Source organism: Musca autumnalis, unplaced genomic scaffold, assembly GCF_047663935.1.
Source record: "Musca autumnalis isolate F117 unplaced genomic scaffold, ASM4766393v1 scaffold_1, whole genome shotgun sequence".
NCBI classification, from domain to species: Eukaryota; Metazoa; Arthropoda; class Insecta; order Diptera; family Muscidae; genus Musca; species Musca autumnalis.
In genome coordinates, this window is record NW_027411644.1 from 866,470 (window position 1) to 890,237 (window position 23,768).

The 23,768-nt window shown below is 34.1% G+C and overlaps 1 protein-coding gene and 1 long non-coding RNA gene across 2 annotated transcripts in view; both read right to left on the reverse strand.

Moving 5' to 3' along the window:
- Positions 1–23,768, reverse strand: part of osy (ABC transporter oskyddad) — a 99,312-nt gene that overhangs the window by 50,801 nt on the left and 24,743 nt on the right. The window lies entirely within an intron of this gene.
- On the reverse strand, positions 1,329–14,000 carry LOC141400069 (uncharacterized). Its single transcript, XR_012412080.1, has 2 exons — positions 10,167–14,000; positions 1,329–8,247 (listed from the first exon to the last, which is right to left on the reverse strand). It is a non-coding gene; the product is annotated as an uncharacterized lncRNA (long non-coding RNA).

The following is a 23,768-nucleotide window of genomic DNA, read 5'->3' on the forward strand; positions in this document are numbered from 1 at the left end:
TTTCCTTCTTTCTTTCCATTTTCTTCTAATTTTTTCGCACAATAAATATTGAAAGTCTTCACTCACTGGGATCTCTGACGGCAGAGACGACTGATACATTTTTTTTTGTTAAAAGTAATAATGGGGTATGAATTATTACAATCATATTTAATAAATGGTTTAGTAATTGTTATAACACTATTTCAATACATGTACTGACAACGATTCAGGACGTAATCGATCAAAATCAGGGTTTAAAAGCCAGTATCTAAAAACATTAGCATTAGCTGTACACTTCAACTGCTACACAATATTGACACACACGGCTAAATTAATAACCGAACGCATATTTATTTTTGAGCATTTTTGCTTATTTCGTCTAATATTTTTTCGTTAGGCATAACCGAAAACCACGCTACATATTTAGCAGTCGGCTGACCATTCGTCGCAGCGAATTAGCCACAGAGGTTGTTTTCAGTGACAAGGGCTGCCAAAGCAGTAATAAAAAAGGTGTCATTTAATGTCAAAATGCCCCCATAATATGGTATAACCTAAAGAATACTAATTATTATTGTTTAAAAATAAAAATATATATTGAACGGCTTCACCAAAAATTCACATGTCCTTTGAACGAAAATGAAGAATTAATTATATCGTGATTTTTAATACCTTACTCTGGTACCCCTGATCTCAAAAACAATTGTTTGCTGACTGGCTAAGCCGTTGAAACTTTGTTGCTTATTCTCTTTTCTGATATGTGTTGATCATGCACGCAGAAAAATATATGTTAGAAATATGTTTGGATCCAAACAAAAATTTGTTTGGGACTAATTGCAAACAAATATATGTTTGGACCCAAACGTGTGTTTCGTTGTTGTTAAGCAACGTAGCGAGCGAAGACGAAAAGAAAAAATGGTATTAATTATGTTGGTCTTTTTTCATCAGTGTTCTAGTGAACATCGATGAGTAAAGACGGTAAAGTGAGTGAATAAATCAGTGTTTTGTCCTTTCTTAGAGAAATAGTGCTTTTTAGTAAATTAAATGTCCAATACATTTTATAATTGAATCAAAAAGGTGAATGGAAATATTTTATTGGACAAGGAATCGCATTTAATATTGGTAATTACATCAATACATTTTTGATATACATACATATGTATATTTAAAATATGGATGTACCTATTTATTACATTATATAATCATTTGATTCCAGATGCCTGTTTCCCGCTGATGATTTCAACTTTGAAGAAAATGTGTTTTATTTCACAACTAAGGAGAAGCGTTCAACGATGTTTCTATATAATTTTTTCTTTTTAAAAGTGCGACTTTTTATAAGTTATTTCATTCAGTTTTCTTTTATTAATGTGTGTTATGTATTTCTTTGGAATTTTGTATTTACCTATGTGTCTTTGTTGTTTTGCCTTTTTTCTATGCCCTTCAATAAAAAAACACCACCATTTATAAATGTGTATATATGTTAGAAATAGCCAGCGAGCGCTTGCTGAGAGCAAGTGAGCATACATTTCAATGTGTTTTACATTGAAATTTACGCTCCCTTGCTCTCAGAAAGCCCTTCAATAAAAAAACACCACCATTTATAAATGTGTATATATGTTAGAAATAGGCAGTGAGCGCTTGCTGAGAGCAAGTGAGCACACATTTCAATGTGTTTTACATTAACATTTACGCTCCCTTGCTCTCAGAAAGCGCCCACTGGTGCATGTGTTTGTTTTCTTTTTTGTGGCTTTTGGGTTTGTATTTGTTTGCACCCAAACATATAATTTGTTTGCATCCAAACATATAATTTGCATATGTTATGTTTGGGACTGTTTGCAAACAAATATATGTTTGGGATATATGTTAGAGAGGCCATTTTTTTCTGTGGGTGTGCTGCAAAATATGAGTAAGCGTGTCCGATGCTATTTTATTATAGCGACAATATCAAATAACATCAGAATCGCTAGCAATATTTTTGTGAAATTTGTTGCTACATGTTGCCGTTGTTCATTGTTGCTAAACATATTTCGAAGAAATTTTAACAGGCAAAGCTGCAAAAATTCGGTGCTTTTGCTAATATGGCGTTAGCATTTTAAACCCTGACTGAAATATTAATATGGTGCCTGATATACTGATTAAAAGTTCAGATGGTGTACTTCATTGTGTCGAAATACGTCTAATAGAAGTAGTTAAATACACGATCTTAATAAAAAATACATTAATGGAAAATAGGAATAGCAAATAGCCTTTTGCAATAGCCCTGATATTTGAACTACAACTGCAGAAAAATGATAGCAACTTTTTGTATGCTTACATTCTTCGTCGATTTTCTTTGCTTTTCTATTATCATTAATAAATTTTAGAAAATAATCAATTAACTAACTGCTATCTTATGCGAGTTTGAGACCAAAATATAATAACACTATTACTTTAACGTGCCTTTTGATGACTTTATCGATACCAATATGTATTGAACTTATATGAAATATAAACAAGGAACATAGCTAGATCTTTCAGCTCTTTCAAATTGAGGTATGTTCTAAGGTGGTCCTCGACCAACCCATTATTTAGACGTGTTACAAACGTTTTAGCCAAATATCTTGCCCACATAGTGGTGTAGTAAACATATGTATGTACATACATATATTGAAATAAAAAATAATAAACAATTGCCATCTTCAAAATTATTTCTTATTTTCTACTAGGTCTAATTGTAAACTAAGAAGTATCACATCTCCAATATTGTCATAATTTCTCTACATCCAACTCGTAATACTTACATATGAACATGTACATATGTTCATATTTGTTCACTTGCTACACTGTACTATGACTCAGATATTTAACTGACCGACAGACCATCCATTATCCATCCATTCATCTCACACTCAGTCAACCAGAATATTGCATGCTTATGACAGAATGTTAGTGCTATGGAAAGACAACGTAGACGACAACCAAAAGGACTATTGCTAATCCATTCTGTGTGAGTGGAACAATGAAGGGCGAATTTGTTACAGTGCTGGCCGAGTGTTTCTTTGATAATGTTATCAAGCAGACAATTGCCGGGCGAGAAATCGCTAATGCCTGACACATATACACAAAGCAAACCAAAATAATGTCAAACAAATCATTCTGGTTTGAGTGTATGTGACGGTACTGTAAACCACTAGTCAAGTTGTTACTGTAAGAACATTATAGCTGTATCTATGCCAACGTAAAGTCCGAATTCGACTATCTATACTTATAGTCTTCTGTGGCTTTTCTTTGTTTCTCCTCTATCACATTTCATGACTTGAGAAAAGCAGACAAAAACTTTTTATTCAGGTTTCACTTGGATGCGATACGAATGTCTTTGGGTCCGGAATTGTCGAAAAGATAGAACCTACTCGCTTTCCAGTTTGTAACACTAAATATCAACGTATATGAATTTCACCAAACAAAATATATTTAAATAAAAACGTTTCCTTGAAGGGAAAGGATCCTTTACAAAATATATGAAATCAGCAACATTTTCATTCGGTATATGTTCATTCTATATCTGGACGTAGAACACGTACAAATTTCCATGACAAAAAAAAAAAACAAAAACTTGTTATAATTCTACACGTTATTTGCCATTACCACCATCGTTGTTTTCATTTTACTACCAGGCTTAGGTACAAAATTTTATTTCCACGGACTAATTGAAAAAAAAAATATGGAACATGTAGCCAATATTTGCAGAGCAACGGAATCATATGTCCATTATCAATTCGCTATTTTCAGTTCACTAGTCTAGACTACATGGATTGGCAATTGGTGGTATCTCGCAGGTGACGTGCCTGTTCACTCAATTGAATACCCATTCATATAAATTAACAAATTTAGCTTGCTTCCTCCCATTAACACCAGTAGTCAGAAGCATGCAACAGATACTTTCGTGTGTGGCATACGTAAGGGCGGACTCTAACGCAATCTTGACTGTTGATTTTTTCATTGGCCAGTATTAGTACAGTCGGGCACCTTGATGGTGATTAAGGCTGCAGTTGAGCCTGATAAGTGGATACCATGTTGTGCATGCTCCTTTTGTTTTGCTAATGGCGAATTCAGCTGTTTAGGCAAAATAAATATGAATGTCGTATCTGATGTACGGCACGCGATGCATGTGAATGAATTTGTCAAGCATTCAGCGATACAAATTGCCATATTATCACGATTATGAATTAGGCGTTTAACGACACTCAATCCTATTCCTAACAACAAACAACATCGGGCATCAGGAGCAAATGAACGCACGGTAATTGATTCCAATACGCCGATTTTTTAACCGTAATTATCGAAATGAGTGCGAAGACGATTTTCAATCCGGCACAGTACTTAGCAAGAATATATTAGGAGAATGTACGCCTTGCAATGCAATACGCAAGCAAAGTACGCGGTCATATGTCATTTATCATTTACATTGCATTTATCGTATAGTGTCGATAATTCGTAATGACATGGTACCGACCATTTCAATGGAATTATCGAGTTTTTCGATACTTTGATGCGAATTATTGGGATTCAATCGACAATTTAATGAAACAATATTGGATATATGTATTGTAATATTTGTGGATTTGCCATATTCCGACAATAATTATACACTCATTCCGATAGGAACAAAACATGATATGCATGCGAAAGCATTTTTATTTGGTGCCAAATTTAGTTCAAATCGGTTATGACTTATTTTGTAAAAAATATTTCTATTGCTATGCACTGCATCAAAAGTCATAATGTACGTGCGATTACGGTACTTGGTCTGAAACAAAGTATAAGAATATCAGAAATGGGTTGAAATTGAGAAATTTTGAGGTCTCAAGCAATGAACATGACATTTTGGCAGAATATTAATGGAAATGGAATGTGTTGATATAACACATAAACGTAATAAAATTTGTTACGTATAGTATATACTGGTTTTGACTATGCTATATCACTAACGATTTCATCCCGGCCAAGGGAATTTTCTTTTAGATTTAATGCTTTTTGGTGAAAAACTGAGATTGGTTGCGATCGGCAAATTTTGCAATGCTTGTCAGTTCGTTTTGTAAACATTACTCTCTGTAATAGAGTGTAATATGAAGTTAAGTCAATGGAGGAATACTCCAGACTTAAAGCAAACGTATGATTAGATCTTCAACAATAATGATTATGATTAAATCTACGTCACGACTTGTTCGTTTACACTTCACTATAAGTATAAGAGAATTCGTTCTGAACTTCAAGTGATGTAAATTTTTATTGGCAATGTCAGTATTTGACAGGCCCTTTGTCATCATTTAGTCACTCTAAAAAATTTTCATTTTTTTCTTGTCCAGAATAAATTGTAAATTCGTTTGTTTTGGCCTAGACTCGCGCTCAATCGCAATTATTATCAATTGAAACGAAATCTTTTGTTTTAAAATGATTGACAGAATTCCCAATTGGTGGCACGCAAAAATGACCTCCACTCTGTGAAATTGGTGTGTGTGCGGCCAGAATGTGTGCAAAAATATTGTGACATTTTGATTAATTGTTATGGTGTCACTAAAGTCCGCAACAAGAGTGTATGCTATGCAAATATGTACATTCTCTGTTTATAGTTACAGAAACACCAAATTGGAAGGGATGTTGTACCACAGTAAGGCGGCACCAATACTTCAATATACAAGTGCATACATTAGGGATATGATTTTTTTACAATCTCTTCTCGCCGAATTGTACTTTGATGATCTTTTACCTAAGATTAAAGAAAATCTTAATCACGATACAAAAACCTCACGCCCAAAATCATTTGAAAATTTTTACTTATCAGCACTTTGGATAATTTTTTTGGAGTAGCTCTAAGCAGATATATGCATAACTGAAAACAATCATTAGAGCAACACGACATAACCAAAATGATATATATAGTAACATGGGGAGCCTTCGCCACTTTTTTGTAAGTGCTCGCGACTCAACACTGTTCAAATTTTTTTTTAAAATTTTTTTTTTATAAAATATGTATGGCTGTATACTACAAATTGAAAAAGATTTTCGAAGTATCCAAAAGTGGCGAAGCTGCCCCACCCATGTGGCACCTTCTCCATAGGGGTGGGGCAGTTTCGCCCGAAGAAATAAATGCTTTCTTGGTTTTTATGCTTCAAATTTAATAAAAACAAGTAAGAAAAGTCTATAGCCGGACGGAGCCGACCATGGGATACCCTATACCACTATCCCTGGACAATCGCTCTCCACGGAACTTCTTTTCAATGATTGTGAAAATTTAATTATAAAATATCAGAGATGTAATGTATAATACTTATGACCAAAACCAAAAAGCTAGCATGACAAAGAAATTTTTGTAGCAGGAAAGGAAAATTTAGTTCAAACAACCTAAAATGTAATGAAACCCACTTATGTAGTACTACTACTTCAGTTGTTTAACCGCTACGTTATTGAAATTTTTACCAATTTCACACAAAAGTTTCAGTCCATTTAACCCGCTAAGTATTATCTGATCTTCACGTTGGTTTGTACGCTTCTTCTTCATCATAAACTCAAACTTTGTTTAAAATTTTGCGGGTTATTATTTTGACCTACAGAGCCGCTACAAAATTGGTTAAAATTTTGTTTTTGGTCCATTTCATCCCCTGAACATTTCACGATCATCTCCAAGAACTAATCATTTCAATTCTGGCCCGAACCAAACCTCCTTAAAAATTCGTTACAATCGGTCCATAATTGCTTGTTTAAAATTTTTAATGGACGGACACACATCGCTAAATCGATTTATCTCGTTTGGCATACCAAATAAGGGGTCTAGGACGAATATTTCGTGGTGTTATATAAACTTTTGGAGAGACAATATGTAGCATGGGATAAAAATGTGGTTCTCTACACAGAACCCATTATATATTAGGCAGTAGGCCCGTTATCTAGCAAACACTTTATTGCAATTTACATCGGAGGAAAGGTCAGTAGTTTTTTTCCATATGTAGGCTACTTTGCGAAATATTTATGTCCGCAAGGAATTAAAATATCGACCAAAAATAAAATTTTTATATTTTTCATACAAATGTAATGGTCCATTTCACCCGCTAAAGAATATCAGACCATCATTCAAAATTGTAGGCATCTTTTTCGACCTATACTCTTACCCGGTGCAAAATTTCGTGACTATTTAGGTATAATTGCGACTTCTAGCGTGTTTATTATTACACTACAAACAAATAACGGAATATATTAGGCTGTAACTCTGTTATCTGATCATGCACACCAACATAATTGGCATCAATTGAAAGGTCAAGCGTTCCACTTTCAAGTATATCTCCCTTGTCCGGAATGTCACTTCCAGGAATTAAGATATAAGCTGTATATTAAAAATTTTCACAATTTTCACACAAAAGTTTTTGTTTGAGATGGCGATCGGATAATATATAGAGGGTTATATTATCCGATCGCCATCTCAAATTGGTATACCACTTATAATACCCTTTTCCACATTGTGGTATAGGGTATAAATATAAAACGTAACATAAGGGTAAGTACAAGTACATTCTCGAAAGAGAAAAGAACAAAATTAGGGGCCATAATCGTCATCGGCTTAATAGGTAAACATAAAATGCATTCATTTTGTTCCCGCACATTTTTTAACGATAAAGCTAGCTATATCATACAAATTTGTTCAAAAAGTGCGGGAACCGAAGTCAAGAAATTTGTAAAAAAATTCCAAAGTAAACGTGTCAGGCATCAGAAGCCCGCAATTATGTTGCTATTATTTCTCGCCCATTTACGTTTAAGGTGTAAAGCCCAATAACAGCAATTGTCCATGAATTTTTCCAAGAAAACAAGAAACTTTTTAGTATGTTGATTTTTTTTCATCTGAAAGAGCACATCTTTCTGTACTTTCGGAATTTTTTTGTTGAAACATGTTGCGTAATTTTGCGCGCGACTACGAAACCCTGTTTTTATTAAAAGGTTTTCGATGCTAACTCTACTGAACCGATCATCATATAGCTTTATGGGCTTATTTAGAACATAAAGATCTAATCCGATCGATTTTTTTAATATTAGGTTTTACAAAAAAAGCTAAATTTAAATTTTTGGCTTAATAAACTGACGTTTTTGGTCATACAACGCTCAAAAAAGTTGATCGATGAAGTATTAGATGTTGATGTTCTTGATAAGCTCACAAATCTGTGACAATCTGTTCATTGGTTTTCGAGTTAGAGTTGGCACCAATTTCAAAATGTCACTTCGAAAAACAACGTTTTTAATTATACCCTACACCACTATGTGGAGAGGGTATTATAAGTTGGTTTTGGGCAAAGAGTTTGTAACGCATCGAAATAATGGTCGTAGACCCATACTTATATATACCAAAATGAATGTCTCGACGAGCTGAGTCGATGTGGCTATTTGTGTCCGTCCGTTAGTCCGTCCGCCCGTCCGTCCGTCTGTCCATCTAAACCTTGTAATCACGCTACAGGTCGCAATTTTGATCGGATCGTCACGAAATTTTGGATGTTGATGGGGGTCCCGGAGGGGAAGAAGCCTATTGATTTTGGTGATGGTCGGATAATATTTAGGGGTCGGAAAGGGCAAAAAACTTAGGTGGATAAAAAGACAACGTTTTTTTCCAAAGCGAATATCTCAGCTTCTATATGGGGTATACCAAAAGCAAAACCTGACAATTAAAGTAGAAAATATAACCTTTCTAATGATGTCAAGTAGGTGCTTGTAGGTGATCAAACAGCGAAGATATCACAATAATAGCAAATAAAACCCCAATTTTCATTTTTGCGATTTTAATTATATTTATGAATATCACAGCTTTAGTTGTAAACTTTCCAAAAGCAAAGCCTGACTATGAAAGTAGAAGATCCCATCGTTACAACGATGCAAACTAGGTCGGCATAGGTAACCAAATGACGGAGATATCGCAATAGTCCCAATACATCCCATTTTTCTATTTTTTTGGAAATCACGCTACAGGTCGCAATTTTGATCAGACCGTCACGAAATTTTGGGGGTTAATGGGGGTCCCAAAGAGAAAGAAGCCTACCTTTCAACGATGTAAAGTAAGTTGTCGTAGGTGGTCAAATAGCAGAGATATGGCAATAGTCGATAATGCATCCCATTTCCGTTTTTTTTTTTTTGTAATCACGCCACAGGTCGCATTTTTGATCGGATAGTCACGAAATTTTAGGGGTTAATGGGGGTCCCACAGAGGAAGAAGCCTACTGATTTTAATGATGGTCGGATAATATTCAGGGGTCGGAATGGGCAAACACTTATTTGGAGAAAGTCAACGTTTTATTTCAAAGCCAACATCTCTGTTTCTTTAAGAGGTATATCAAAAGCAAAACCTGGCAAGGAAAGTAGAAAATATTACCTTTACAACGATGTAAAGTAGGTTGTTGTAGCTGCTCAAACAACAGAGATATCGCAATAGTCGGTAATGCATCCCATTTTCCGATTTGTTTGTAATCACGCTACAGGTCGCAATTTTGATCGGATCGTCACGAATTTTTTGGGAGTTGATGCGGGTCCCACAGAGGAAGAAGCCTATTTAGTTTGGTGATGGTCGGATAATATTCAGGAGTCGGAATAAGCGAAAAGCTTATGTGGAGAACAGTCAAGGTTTTTTTCTTATGCGAATATCTCCGCTTCTGGTTGGAGTATTCCAAAGGGAATACCCGTCAATGGAAGAAGGAAAGATCTCGTTTATATTGATGCAAAGTATGAGAAAACCGAGATATTGTAAAATTCAGTAATATACCCAATTTTTCCATTTTTTGTAATCACGCTACAAGTTGGAATTTTGACCGGATAGTGACGAAATTTTGGGGGTAGATGGGGGCCCCACAGAGTAAGAAGCCTATTGATTTTGGTGATAGTCGGATAATATTTAGGGGTCGGAATGGGGAAAAACTCATTTGGAGACAAATTCAAAGTTTTATTCTTTGTGAATATATCGGCTTCTAGTAGGGGTATTCCAACGGCAAAGCCTGTCAATGGAAGAAGAAAATATTGCCTTTACATTGGTGTAAAGCAGGTTGGCGAATGTGGTCAAACAAAGGAGATACCACAATAGTCGGTAATGCATACAATTCATGGTGTAGGGTATCACATGGTCGGCCCCGTCCCGACTATAGCCTTTGCTCACTTGTTTTTATGTTATGTTTATGTTATGTCAACACATACAAAACACAATAAATTTTTCCCTTCCAACGCCCATATCTTTGGCAATATTCTTCCGATCCACTTAAAATTTTCACCAAATATTCTAGGCTACTTATACTTTAAAATATGCATACTTCGATATTCTGATATTTTAAATGGGGATCACCCTAAAGGGTTTACATGAAGAAAATACATACATATGAAGAAGAAAATACATATGTATGTATTTTGGTAAGCTTATGGCCTTATATATTTCAATTTCCTGGTAATTCACATCAGCTAACCGTAGTAAGACATAATAAAATAATGCAAAAAAGTGTATAATAAACCAATAACCTTTGCATCTACACACAAAACACAACGGGTCGTTCGCTTTGAACTTGAACGGTCATATCATAATCAATTTTGCTCTTTGATACTTTATACTACATGTGCTTCATTTTTTCAAATTTTTTGAAAGTGATAAGTAGGGGTAACCTCTTAAAGTAATGTGCAAGTTTAGCTAGTTTTTTTCACAAAAAGTTGTAAAAATGGTAAAAATAGTCGAAACTTATTTGTTTTGTAACAAAGATATTATTGCGAATGAAAGCGAAATGTTAGCGAATTTTGAATTTTTGTATGATTTTGGGAAACTGATAAAACAAAAAAACTTCTAAGGTTATAAGTTAAAAATTTAGGGGTTTTTTGGTTTTCGGAATTATTCTTGAAAACGGTGGGTCAAATCAAAAAGTGACCACAGGCAATGTTTGGTTTTTATTTCTTTACATAGAACGAACAATTCTTGAGATATAAATGTTTTTAAAGTAGAAGTAGCATAGAATATGTAGTAAAATTTTAAAGTCGATCGGATCACTATTGCCTGAGATATGAGCTTTGGAAGGGACAAATTTATAGTGTTTTGTATGCAACATAAAAATTAAAAACGTTGTTTTTCGAAGTGACATTTTAAAATCGGTGCAAACTACAAGGGTTTCATAGACGGTTATTTGCCATAATACCACATAATATTTTTCAATAAAAAAATCAGAGACTAGATAAAGATGTGCTCTTTCAAATGAAACAAAAGTTTGGTTTTCTTGAAAAAATTCATGAAAAACCGCATTTAAATTAGTTACTTTAAATACTATAATAAATAATAGTATGCAATTTTCATAGATATATGGTTTGTCTTGAGACTCTAAGTATAATTTTATGTAAAATCTTTCTTCCTTTGACACTTTTCGTCTAGAACTAACTTTCATGTTACATTCATAAATCAATTCCAAAAAAAGGAAAAATATCATCAAAAAATTGGGAAACATTTTTTATGTTTTTCTGCAAAATTGACACTGACATTTAATGATATGTAATCTAAATAGAGACTTCATTTCCTTGGTTGCATCTGAAATTATGTTTGTGGCACAATTTTGAATAAATTCATATGAAGTACGACTTTAACCCTAAAACGTGTTTTTCAATATTTAGTGGTGTTCACAAAGGATTTTCTGCTGTACTCTGAGACGTACAGTAAAATTTTATGACGAACACTTTTTAGAATATTTTGATCTGATACTTTTTAAAGAGTTTTTAAACGGTTTCGAATCCACATAAGTTTGATCCTAAATTCCCCATCAACCTAGATTCCATTGTTGAAGATTACATTTAAAGAAGGTGATGTTAACAGTCGAACAAAAAAAAAAAAAAATAGCTAAAATATTTATATTTGTTCAAAAGTTACAGAATTCTTATCAGTAAAAAGGTGGCGAAGCTGCCCCACCTAGATGGAGGAGAAGTCGCCCCATGTGCAATTATTTTAAAATATTTAAAAAATAGGTCATTATAAATTATTTTTTTAAACGAACACTTTATATTAGTATTCACAACTACTGATATTTTAACACTATGATGAATCCTTTTCATATTTCGAAATGTAAAAGGATATATATCACCCAATTTACTTACAGAAAACTATTTTTACCGAGTTATAAAAAAACTACACCATGAGATTTTTATACCCTCAGCCTTTAGGCCAGAAGGGTATATCTGGAAAAATGACTAAAATTGTCTTTTCCATTTCAAAAAAATAAAAAAAATTTTGATACTACATCAATGATTTTTGGTTCATAGATTAAGAAAAAATCATCATTCCTATTATTATATCCTATTAACGTTAACTGAATTCGTACCCTTTGCGATGATGCAAAAAATAATCGCAAAATCTCGATGGATTCGCGAAAAATCAAATTTGTTAAATAATTTCACGTATTTACAAACATATTTTTGAAACAATAGCGCTCATACTTACGAAAAATATATAAAACAATTATAACAGCATCCAGACATTTTGAGGAATAAAATGAAACCTAAGTTGTGAAGGTTGGAGCTATAGTATTCATGTTATTTGCAAAAATACGAAGAAAATATTACGAAAAAATTAAAATCATATTATTCTAATTTTATTTTTTTATGGTTTTATAGGAAAAGTTGGAATAAAATGTTTGAGTTCTTCGCCATTTTCGTCAAAATTTCACGCAATAATGATGATATTCCGTTGTAACAAATTTTTCGCTTATAGTTTTCCTATTGGATAATATTATTAGAACCTTATATTAAATCACAAGGAATTCCAATTGTGGCATAACGTTAAAATAATGTCATATTGAATATTACAACATTTGAGACGCATATAAACCGCGTAATTATGAAAATGACATGAGGCGCATCCGATTTTCCAACACAGTGAATCAATCCCTTTTATTTGATGTACAGTTTGTCAAATTCTATTTGGCGGCCACGATGTAGCATCCGCTGCATATTAGGGTGCAAAATACAGTAAAATGGTCATAATTTCTGCGAAGTTCATTTACATTTTATGCGCATCCGATTTCAATAATCACCATTAAAAATACATCATTCTATGCCGTTTCAACGCGATCCATCAAGAACCGTGGATGTAGCATCGCACTCAATTTTTAGAAAAAATCTATTATATCTCTGCATTTACGACAGTTTTTAAATATCTGTTTTCTCGCAGTTAAAACACGCGTATCGATCTATTTATTTAAGTGGAACTGACATATCCAAAACGCGTTTTAATATGCGATATTTTCAAAATAATTTTTTGCCAATTTTCGAAATTTGAGGAGTATCATATCAGTGAAGTTTAAGGGCTCCTCTCGGATGGTTTTGCAATTTTTCAGTAAGTTTTCCTTGCGGCTCTCTTTATGACGGTACAATTTTTTTCTTGCGGAAGTCCATACTTCCTGAGATATTGGACTAAAAGCTCCAAGAAACACTGACGGCACCAACCAAAATGGCAAATCCGCAAGATAATCCTCGCAGCGAATTTCTGATTGGTGCAGGCTTTGCACATCGTATTATTTCATTCAGTCATGTATTAGGTTGGAATATGGATTGTTTCGGTCCACTCCTTCGAGTACCTCCCACACAAAATTCGGATAAAGTGAAGTTTAAAAGCTTCTCACGGATCGTTTTGAAATTTTTTTCAGTAAGTTTTTTTGTGGCTCGCTTTACGACGGTACAATTTTTTGCCGGAGTAAGTCAATAATTCCTGAGATATTGGCCTAAAAGCTCCAAGAAACCCTGACGGCACCAACCAAAATGGCAAATCCGCAAGATAATCCTCGCAGGGAGTTTTTGATTGATGCAGGCTTTGCACATCGTATTATTTCATCCAATCCAGTATGGGATTGAAATAGTCCACTCCTTCGGGTACCTCCCACACAAAATTCGGATAAAGTGAAGTTTAGGAGCTCCTCTCGCATCGTTTTGACTCTTTTTCAGTAGATTGTTGGAGCGGCCTCATTTACAATGGTACATTTTGTTCCGGAGTAAGTCAATACTTTCTAAGATAATGGGCCAAAAGCTTCAAAATCCTGTCGGATATTGTGCAAGATAACTCTACAACTTTTTTTAAAATTTCTTTAAAACTTATTTTAACATAATTTAATATTTTGAGTCCTTTATGAGGAAGTTTGGTGGCCAAAAATGTTTGGCATATGTCAATGATTTGGTTTAAGCCCACGTTACGTTACCTACAGATTTTAAAGCAAACTCGTGATATAAAATCAATATATTTTATATACGGCATAATTATTGTGTTTGGTTTGGTTTTGGGTATTTCTCCGTCAGCACAGCTGAATGATATGTACTTACTTGTTTGTTCACTGTTAAACTAAAACTGACAATGTTTGGAGGGTAAAAGATCATCGAAAACTACATAATTCATTCATTATAAATAAGTTATAGATTTTATGATAATTGCTGTTGGCGAAGGCGCCCTAGTGGCGAAGCCCCCATGTTACCATACTTTTGCTTCTCACTAATTTGATGATCATACAATTACATATACAATGTACATACATATGTATATCATTACACTTTACATCACAATATGAAATTCATGCAACACTGCGAAATATTCGCCATATCTCGACGAGATATTAAAAATTGTAATCAAACTCCAACACGATGATCATATAATATTTAGCGGTTTAAATTGAACAAAACTTTTGTGTGAAAATTGGTAAAATTTTTAGTATAATGACTATATCATTATTCCTGCAGGATATAAGTTGTATTTCGAAGCGGAACTCTTGACGTTTCCATTGATGCCAATTATGCTTATGTAAGTGGTAAGATAACAGAATTACATCCTAGTATACACAGGGATCTCACAGTTTTAACTCTGTGTTGCATTGTGTGTATAGTTCAATACTGACATAATTTTGTACCAGGTAACAGTTTTGGTCTAGTATTTAGCGTCTGAAATTGAATTTTGTGGGGAAAATTTCAATTTTTTTTTATTTTATCTATACTATTCTGGGGGCATGGGTGCCACCGTGGTGCAATGGTATGCACGCCCGCTTTGCACGCAGAAGGTCGGGGGTTCGATTCCCCGGCCAGGCAACATCAAACATTTTTCAACGGTGGCAAAATACCCCTCAGTAATGTTGGCGACATTTCCTGAGTATTTCAGCCTTGAAAAACTTCTCCACAAGTGGTGTCTTAAGACACGCCGTTAGGACTCGGCGATAAACAGTAGTTCCCATATCATTGAGCTAAATATGAATCGGGGTGCACTCATTGATATGAGAGAAGTCTCCCTTGTCCCTATGGGATGTTGTGGAACAATGTTTTGTTTTTTTTTTATTCTGGGGGCATATTCAGACAAATTACGAAAACGAAACTTGAAACCCAATTTTTGACATCTTCCTTGAAGCAAACGGGCGCATTTATGTTTTTGGTCGGTTTATAAATAACTACATTTATCTGCTACAAAAAGTTTTCAAATGTACCTAAGTTTTTGTTGTTTAAAATAATGTAATACTTTGAAAATTTTCGTTTTTCATTCGTCGATTCGGCACCGAAAGCTATGTATTTATAAATATTTTTTGATATTATATTATATGTAACCAGAGCGGTCTGTCTGTCCATTACAAAATAAGGAAAATGCCATCTGTTCATGACATGTTCAATAATGACGGTATATGTATGTGGTATATCTCTAGTATGTATTGTGGTATATCACCTTATGTATGTTGATCGGACGGCTAAAATATATGGCAATCGTGTAAAATAAACTCCATGGAAAATTATTGTCGAGGGGTAATGGTGTAGGGTTTCACATGGTCGGCCCTGTCCGACTATAGCCCTCTCTTACTTGTTTTATTTTTTTTTCCATTTCATACATAGTATTTTTTAAAAAAATATATATAATTTCTTCAATATTTTAATGGAATACATGTTATTGTAGTCATTAATAGGCAAAAGTTCATTCATTCTCGCTGCTGGAAATGGTAAAAGGCAAAAAAGTCATAACCCTAGCATATTATGTACATATATATTGCCCAGTACACCAAATGTCTACTCGTCTGCTCAAAGTCGGAAGATTGTTCCACAGAGTCTGGCAGACGTCTGAGAGTATTCTGTTTGTTTGTCTGAGTGTAGTTTTTTACTTTTTGAATGAAATATTGTTTTTTTTTTATTTTCTCTTTTCTTGCATTGAGAGAGAATTTTGTTTCTAATTGATAATTGATTCTTTGTGTTGGCACATTTGTATGCACGTGACTTTTATAAAGTGAGTAAAATAATTCTAACAGAAATCGACCCGAATACTCTAATTTCCCTTCCTTCGACAAAAACTTAAAAAATTCTATCGACTATTCGGCCGAAAACACGCCAACCACTTTCGGCCAGAAGTCGGACCGAACTGGCATCGAAAATCGGAAATTTGGTTTGCTGGGTATCCACACATAAACACTGATATTTGTTTAAACACACATTCATATAAACATCCCACACACACACCTACATAGATTCCTATGAAAATGCTCCATTTAGTCCGACGTGTAATTAAACCCAGCAAAAAAAAATGGAAGTGGTGCAAGTTGGAGTGAGGATTTCATTACATGCATGGATGCGCTTCCAGTGGACTAATGAAAAAGGCAATCCTTTTCCTCACATTTGGATTACATCCAACAAGCACTTTTATGTATAAACGATAAAAAATTCAATTTTCATTCAACAAATGAAATTAAAGTAATACGGCGTTTATATTATAGTTTTTTTTGCAGGGTTAACCTTCTTTATGAGGATTTGTTTGAAGTATATACAATGGAAATGACATTTGAAACCCAGACCCACTGGGTTAACCTTGTTATATATAAACGGCCTATAAGAATAAAATTAAAATGTCTTATTAATGGCCTGTTCCCGTACTTTACAAAGTGGTGAAAGTCGTAAACGATTTTCATACAAATTTTGTGTACGGGAACGCAAAACTCGTAAAAGTGGTAAAAATTGTAAAAATGGAGTGCTTCCTAGCTGCGTGCTGCGGAAGCAAAATGGATTGCTTCCTAACTGCGTGCTGCGGAAGCAAAATGGAGTGCTTCCTTTCTGCGCGCTCCCTTGTAAAATTCACTGAGGAATTCATAGAAAAAGAAGCACTTCGTGACACTTGCACCAGTGATTTAACTGCTTCCGTGGATGCAAACTTTTTGCTGGGAAGTAGCATTAGTTGTTTATGCCTAAAGTGCCTGTTATACATACATAGGTGTGTACATACATATGTACATATATATGTACGGCTAATAGGTGTTTCGCTTAAATATGACCAAAACGGACATATCGAGGCCTTCTTTGAAATCATCAAACAGATAAATGGCTGCTTTTATTCCTCTTTTGTAATAACGTAATTTTATTTCTACGATAAAATAAAATAAGGATTCATAATGTAAAAAAATTATTTGTCGATTCTTAGCCCCTCTTACAATAATCAAGTATTTTGATGGTGAGGTACTCGTGTTTTAGCACCTATTGTTGTTGTTCAACGCTCACTGTCGGCACGCAAGTTTTTTGTAAACAAAATAAGGAACAGTTGGTAGTGCACATGTAAGCGTTTAAACAACACTTAATGTTCGTACGCGTGCCACAATATGTAGTGTGTTCGTCTACAAATAAGAAAATCGCATGATCAAATTCAGTAGAGAGCAAAACAAAATAAAATAGAAATATGAAGTGTGTTGAAATTGAAAATTCCACCTCAACTGTACTGAAAATATAACATGTGTTTTTTAGATAATTTTTTAACTTCTATTGGGCATCATTACAGCGGTTGAAGAATAACAAGTAATTCTGTGTGACATGCCTTAATAATCGGTTAGTAATGGGTTAGTAAAGACTACCATAAAGTACTATAAAAACCAATTATTTTGTAATTACTTTTTGCTGGGTACTGCTTTTTTGGGAATTTAGGTATTACTCATATAATTAGGTATTACTCATATAATCGAAGATTGGGTGGTAACTAGGGGTGTTTACCAGTAGCCAGGAAAATTGCTAGTTATTCCCTAGTTACCCGAACAACTGGGTTAGTTTGAGAAAATAAAATGGGTCGGTATTTTGAATTATTTTATTGATTTATTTATTTATTTATGCCTTTAAAACGTGTCTATAAACTTTTTATTTTTTTTTTTTCAAGAATGTGTTGCATCAATTTGTTTTAAGATTTTTTTTGTTTTTTTTGTTTTACGCTCTACTCGACAGCTACAAAGCAAGAATTGACGCAATAACTAATAAATGTTTCTAATGAAAATTATTCATATACGTTCACGTTTTGTTGTATCTCCGAATTTTGAACCACATTGGCTGTTATTTGACACCTTGGGTTCGAATTGACGCAGAGTATTGCCGATATATGCCCATGTTTTCACTATAGCAAGATTTTCAGTATTTCGAAGCTTTTAGCTAAATTTTTAAAAACATCGGCTGTATGGATGGGGGCTATATAGATATTGGAAATACTTTTGGTGGTGGTGGTCAAAATAGATCCACGTTTAATACAGGGATTAAAATAACTGTTCCACAAACATCCCAGAAGGGACAAGAGAGACTTCTCTCAAATTAATGAGTGGATCCCCATTCTTATTAGCTCAATGATATGGGACCTACAGTTTATGGCAAAGTCCGTACTAAGACACCACTTGTAAAGAAGTTGTACATGGCTGAAATACTCAGAAAATGTCGCCAAGAATACAGAGGAGTATTTTGCCATTGCACAGTGGATCCACCCATTGGCCAAAAATAAAAAAATGAATGTGAAAATTTTGGTACAACATCTGACAAATCTGATAGCTATGACATGGACCTTTTTAAAAATATATTAGTTTTTGTATTATTCGAACGCGATCTTCTTAAGAATAGCTTCAAAAGTCGGAACATTTGATAAATATTTTTGTTGTGAGTACAACCTATATTTTAAGTGCAAGTAAATATATCCAGATATCGCGAAACTAATACGTATAGCAAAATATTATAGTGGATTTTGAAGGAGGTAATAGCTTAGTTTTCATTAAAAATAGTGTGCTTAGTTTTCATTAAAAATAGTGTTTTAGCGTGTTGTGGAATTTTAGTTGGCTGCATATTTTCTTAGTGTATTTTGTAATGCCAATTCGATCATATACTTAAATTTGACCTAAGGTTTTAGTCATGGGAATAATTTCCCAAAGTAGGTCATGGGTTTAAGATTATTCAGTATTAAAATCAGCTGCCATCTAGTGCCAGACTATAAACGGTGGGTCGCTGACTAAAACTGCCTTTGAATAGGGTTTCTATAGATATATTAGCTTATAACTCTGTTATCTGAGCACGTATATTAACATAATTGGCATCAGTGGCAAAATGAAGAAATCTTCTTCCACATTTGTCTTACGTTGGCGGTACGCGCCTTCCAGGAAGAATACTATAAGAACTAATTAAAAATTTTACCAATTTTCAGACAAAAATTTTGATATTTTTTATTCCGCTAAATTGATTGGATTTTATGTTGTTTTGGAGATTTTTTTGTTTCACCAAGCCTAGTTTTACATCATAAGACAATCGGGACCTTTGTTCATGTCATTTTGTATTAACAGCATGAAACAATTTTTACCGTATACCCCCTCCTGAGGGAAAGAGGGGAGAATGTTACGCTCGTGGTTTCTTACAACACTCTTCGCAGCAGCACAAAGCTGTAACCGGCGCATTGGCTTGATTTTTACACTCTAAATATTTTTGGCCACTTTCTCCATACAAGTGGATCCACTGTGCATTGTTGGAAAATTGTTGTCGCCTGGCTGGGGAATCGAACCCACGACCTTCAGCGTGCAAGGCGGGTGTTCATACTATTGCACCACGGTGGTACCCATACAGGGATTGTATTCGCGAAAATGTGGAATAGAATCATACAGGGTTTTAATGTGATGTAGGATATTAACAGTTCGGGCCGAACATAACGTATTTTCTTCTTTTTAAAGTACATATCCGGATATCACACACTAATAATAGAAAACATAATCAATTGAACAACTTTTTTACCACAAGGACTGATTCTGATAAGAAGAACTGTCTCAAAACCTTTTATGTTATTTGTATATCATTAATTAATTAATTAATATAATATTCTTTTATGTCATAAAAACACAAGAACTTTCCTGGTAAAATATAAGTGATAGAGTCCGTACAAGCCAACTAAAAATTTAGAAAATTACTTTAGAAAAAGGGAAAACGTTTTTATCAGGAGTCGGGCGATACGGACTCGTGGAATCCGAATCCTACTTGAAGTACTATTTGAGACTACGAAACCTACACCACAAAAATCTTTATCCTAAAAATTATACAGTCATGGAGTTTTCAGAATTTTGTGGCCTTTTTGGATGTATAAACTTCCTACAAAAATATCGGAACTTTTGGGTATATAAATTCACGATTGTGCTCATATGTGTGTACGTTGTGCTCTTAAATTTCGCTTGGATAAAAACGCAAAGTATTGCACTTTTGCGGAGAAGATATCTGAAGGAATGGACCCACATAGTCCATTTGGGAAGGGGACCTAACTTTAGGAGTCATTCCTTCCGATAGTTATCGTGGCAAGCCGTCATTTTAGTTGGTCACCGTAGGAATTAGAGCGTCTGGGTCATTATGTCAGGAAGCATGGACTTACCCAGAATTTCCCTGTAGACAAGACCGTAAGGAGTACTATTGTCCAAACAGCCCTTAAAATGCACTTATGTTTAACTTTTGTTTATCCGAAGATGTTGTGCCATATAGATCCTCTTTGTACTTGATATACGTTTGGAAGTAATTTTACGAAGGACTGATCCATATTCGAACCTAATCTATGTCTGCAAGAAATCGATTTGGACCAAACCGAGAGTTATTGTGAGCAACATTTTAACAAAACATTTTAAAATCTCTTGCAGGAAATGCCCGAAGGAGTGCACTGTGGTTTAGTTTGTATGGGAGATAGCGACAAAAATATTTCTAATCAAGATATAGATCGATCGATATCAATATAGAGTGAATATGCATCGTTATTCTAATACAATATTTCTGTATTCCCAAGTTTAAAATGGGGGTTCTATTCAAATGAGCCCAATATTTTACTTTATTTTGTTTTAGTTGTATAATTCGTATATAAATTGAATTTAAATGCAAATTAATGCCTAAGTTTAATTCCAAACAAAATATTATAAATTAAACACTTCATATCTTGAATATTTCGAAAAAAATATAGATTGAAAAAAATTTTGTAGCGGGGTTCTATTCAACTGAGCGGCAGTGTATGTCATAAAGAAATAGAATATCCATTTACATTATATATCGTGAAAATATCAGTATCAATTTTCAATAAAATGTGCTTTTGATTTTTAAAGACTCCTGGTGATTAGATAAGATTTATAGATATGGCGTATTTTGAGACATGTAGTAAAATTTTTTGACAAACAATTTTGTAGAATATTTTGATCTGTTATGATCATATTTTAAAGAAGTTTTTGAACGATTTTCGAAAAATGGACCAAAATCACTCCTTTGATGAAGCGCATGAGGGTTAATATTTTTAACAAAATATATCCTCCTCATTACTAAAATGCAAGAATTCAAAAAAACTATAAATGAACATTCCGCCCCGCCTACTTAGGTTACATCCCGACGTAAACTTAACAAGTAAGAAAAGTCTATAGTCGGACGGAGCCGACCATGGGATACCCTATACCACTATCCCTGGACATTCGCTCTCCACGGAACTTCTTTTCAAATGATTGTGAAAATTTAATTATCAAATATCAGAGATGTAATGTATAATACTTATGACCAAAACCAAAAAGTTATCTAGCATGACAAAGACATTTTTGTAGCAGGAAAGGAAAATTTAGTTCACACAAACTAAAATGTAATGAAACCCACTTATGTAGTACTACTACTTCCGTTGTTTAACCGCTACGTTATTGAAATTTTTACCAATTTCACACAAAAGTTTCAGTCCATTTAACCCGCTAAGTATTATCTGATCTTCACGTTGGTTTGTACGCTTCTTCTTCATCATAAACTCAAGCTTTGTTTAAAATTTTGCGGGTTATTATTTTGACATGCAGAGCCGCTACAAAATTGGTTAAAATTTAGTTTTTGGTCCATTTCATCCCCTGAACATTTCACGATCATCACCAAAAACTATTCATTTCTTTTCTGGCCCAAACCCAACCTCCTTAAAAAATTCGTTACAATCGGTCCAAAATTGCGGTCTTAAGCTTGTTTAAAATTTTTAATGGATGGACACACATCGCTAAATCGCTTTATCTCGTCGAGATATGAATTTTGGCATACCAAATAAGGGGACTAGGACGAATATTTCGTGGTTTTACATAAACTTTTGGATATGTAGCATGGGATAAGAATGTGGTTATCCGCGAGAACCCATTATATATTAGGCAGTAGGCCCGTTATCTAGCAAACACTTTATTGCAATTTACATCAGAGGAAAGGTCAGTAGTTTTTTTCCATATGTAGGCTACTTTGCGAAATATATATGTCCTCAAGGAATTAAAATATCGACCAAAAATAAAGTTTTTATATTTTTCATACAACAGTAATGGTCCATTTCACCCGCTAAAGAATATCAGATCATCATTCAAAATTGTAGGCATCTTTTTCGACCTATACTCTTACCCGGTGCAAAATTTCGTGGCTATTGATGTATAATTGCGACTTCTAGCGAGTTTATTATTACACTACAAACAAATAACGGAATATATTAGGCTGTAACTCTGTTATCTGATCATGCACACCAACATAATTGGCATCAATTGAAAGGTCAAGCGTTCCACTTTCAAGTATATCTCACTTGTCCGGAATGTCACTTCCAGGAATTAAGATATAAGCTGTATATTCAAAATTTTCTCAATTTTCACACAAAAGTTTTGGTACATTTAACCCTCTAAATATTATCCGATCGCCATCTCAAATTGCAAGCTTCTCATTTGTGATATACTCTTACCTTCTTTAAAGTTACGCTAGAAAAATTAAAGCCGCTAGAAAATTGGATAAATATTATGTTTTTGGTCCATTTCACCCGCTAAATATTTCACGATCATCACCAATAAGAATAGGGATCTATTCTGATCTGAACCCGACCTCCATACACAATTTCGTGACGATCGGTCCATAATTGCGGCCTGGAGCGTGTTTACAATTTATAATGGACAGACGGACGGACGGACGGACACACATCTCAAAATCGCTTTATCTTGTCGAAATATGAAGATTGGTATACCACATTGGGGGTCTCCGACGAATATTTCGCGGTGTTACATGGATTTTTACCAAAATAAACTTATAATACCCTTTTCCACATTGTGGTATAGTCTCATAGTTTTAGCTCTACTTTCACAATCTGCACAGTTTTCCTTTTAATTTTTTTGGGGTCGCAAAATGTATTCTTCTCTGATTTTGAAACACACAAACTTCTGATAGCCAGACACTCATGCTAGCAATTACAGCATATTTATACATGTCTGAAATTACACAGTTTCTACAGAGCAATCAAGAAACCTGCAGTTCATTCATTTTATAGTTAAATCCCACAAATAATACATTCATATATGAAAAGCGGGTCAATGTCAATGTTTTCTCAAATGGTTAAATCAACATAATCGAATCTGTGCTGCAGTCATACAAAAGGCCATCGACATCGACAGCGTACATACATACATATGTGGTGGGTAATTATTGGAAGATATAGGAAGTCAAGCAGTGAACATAGAAATAAAAACAGGTAGCATGTAACATGCCCACAGATCTGCACA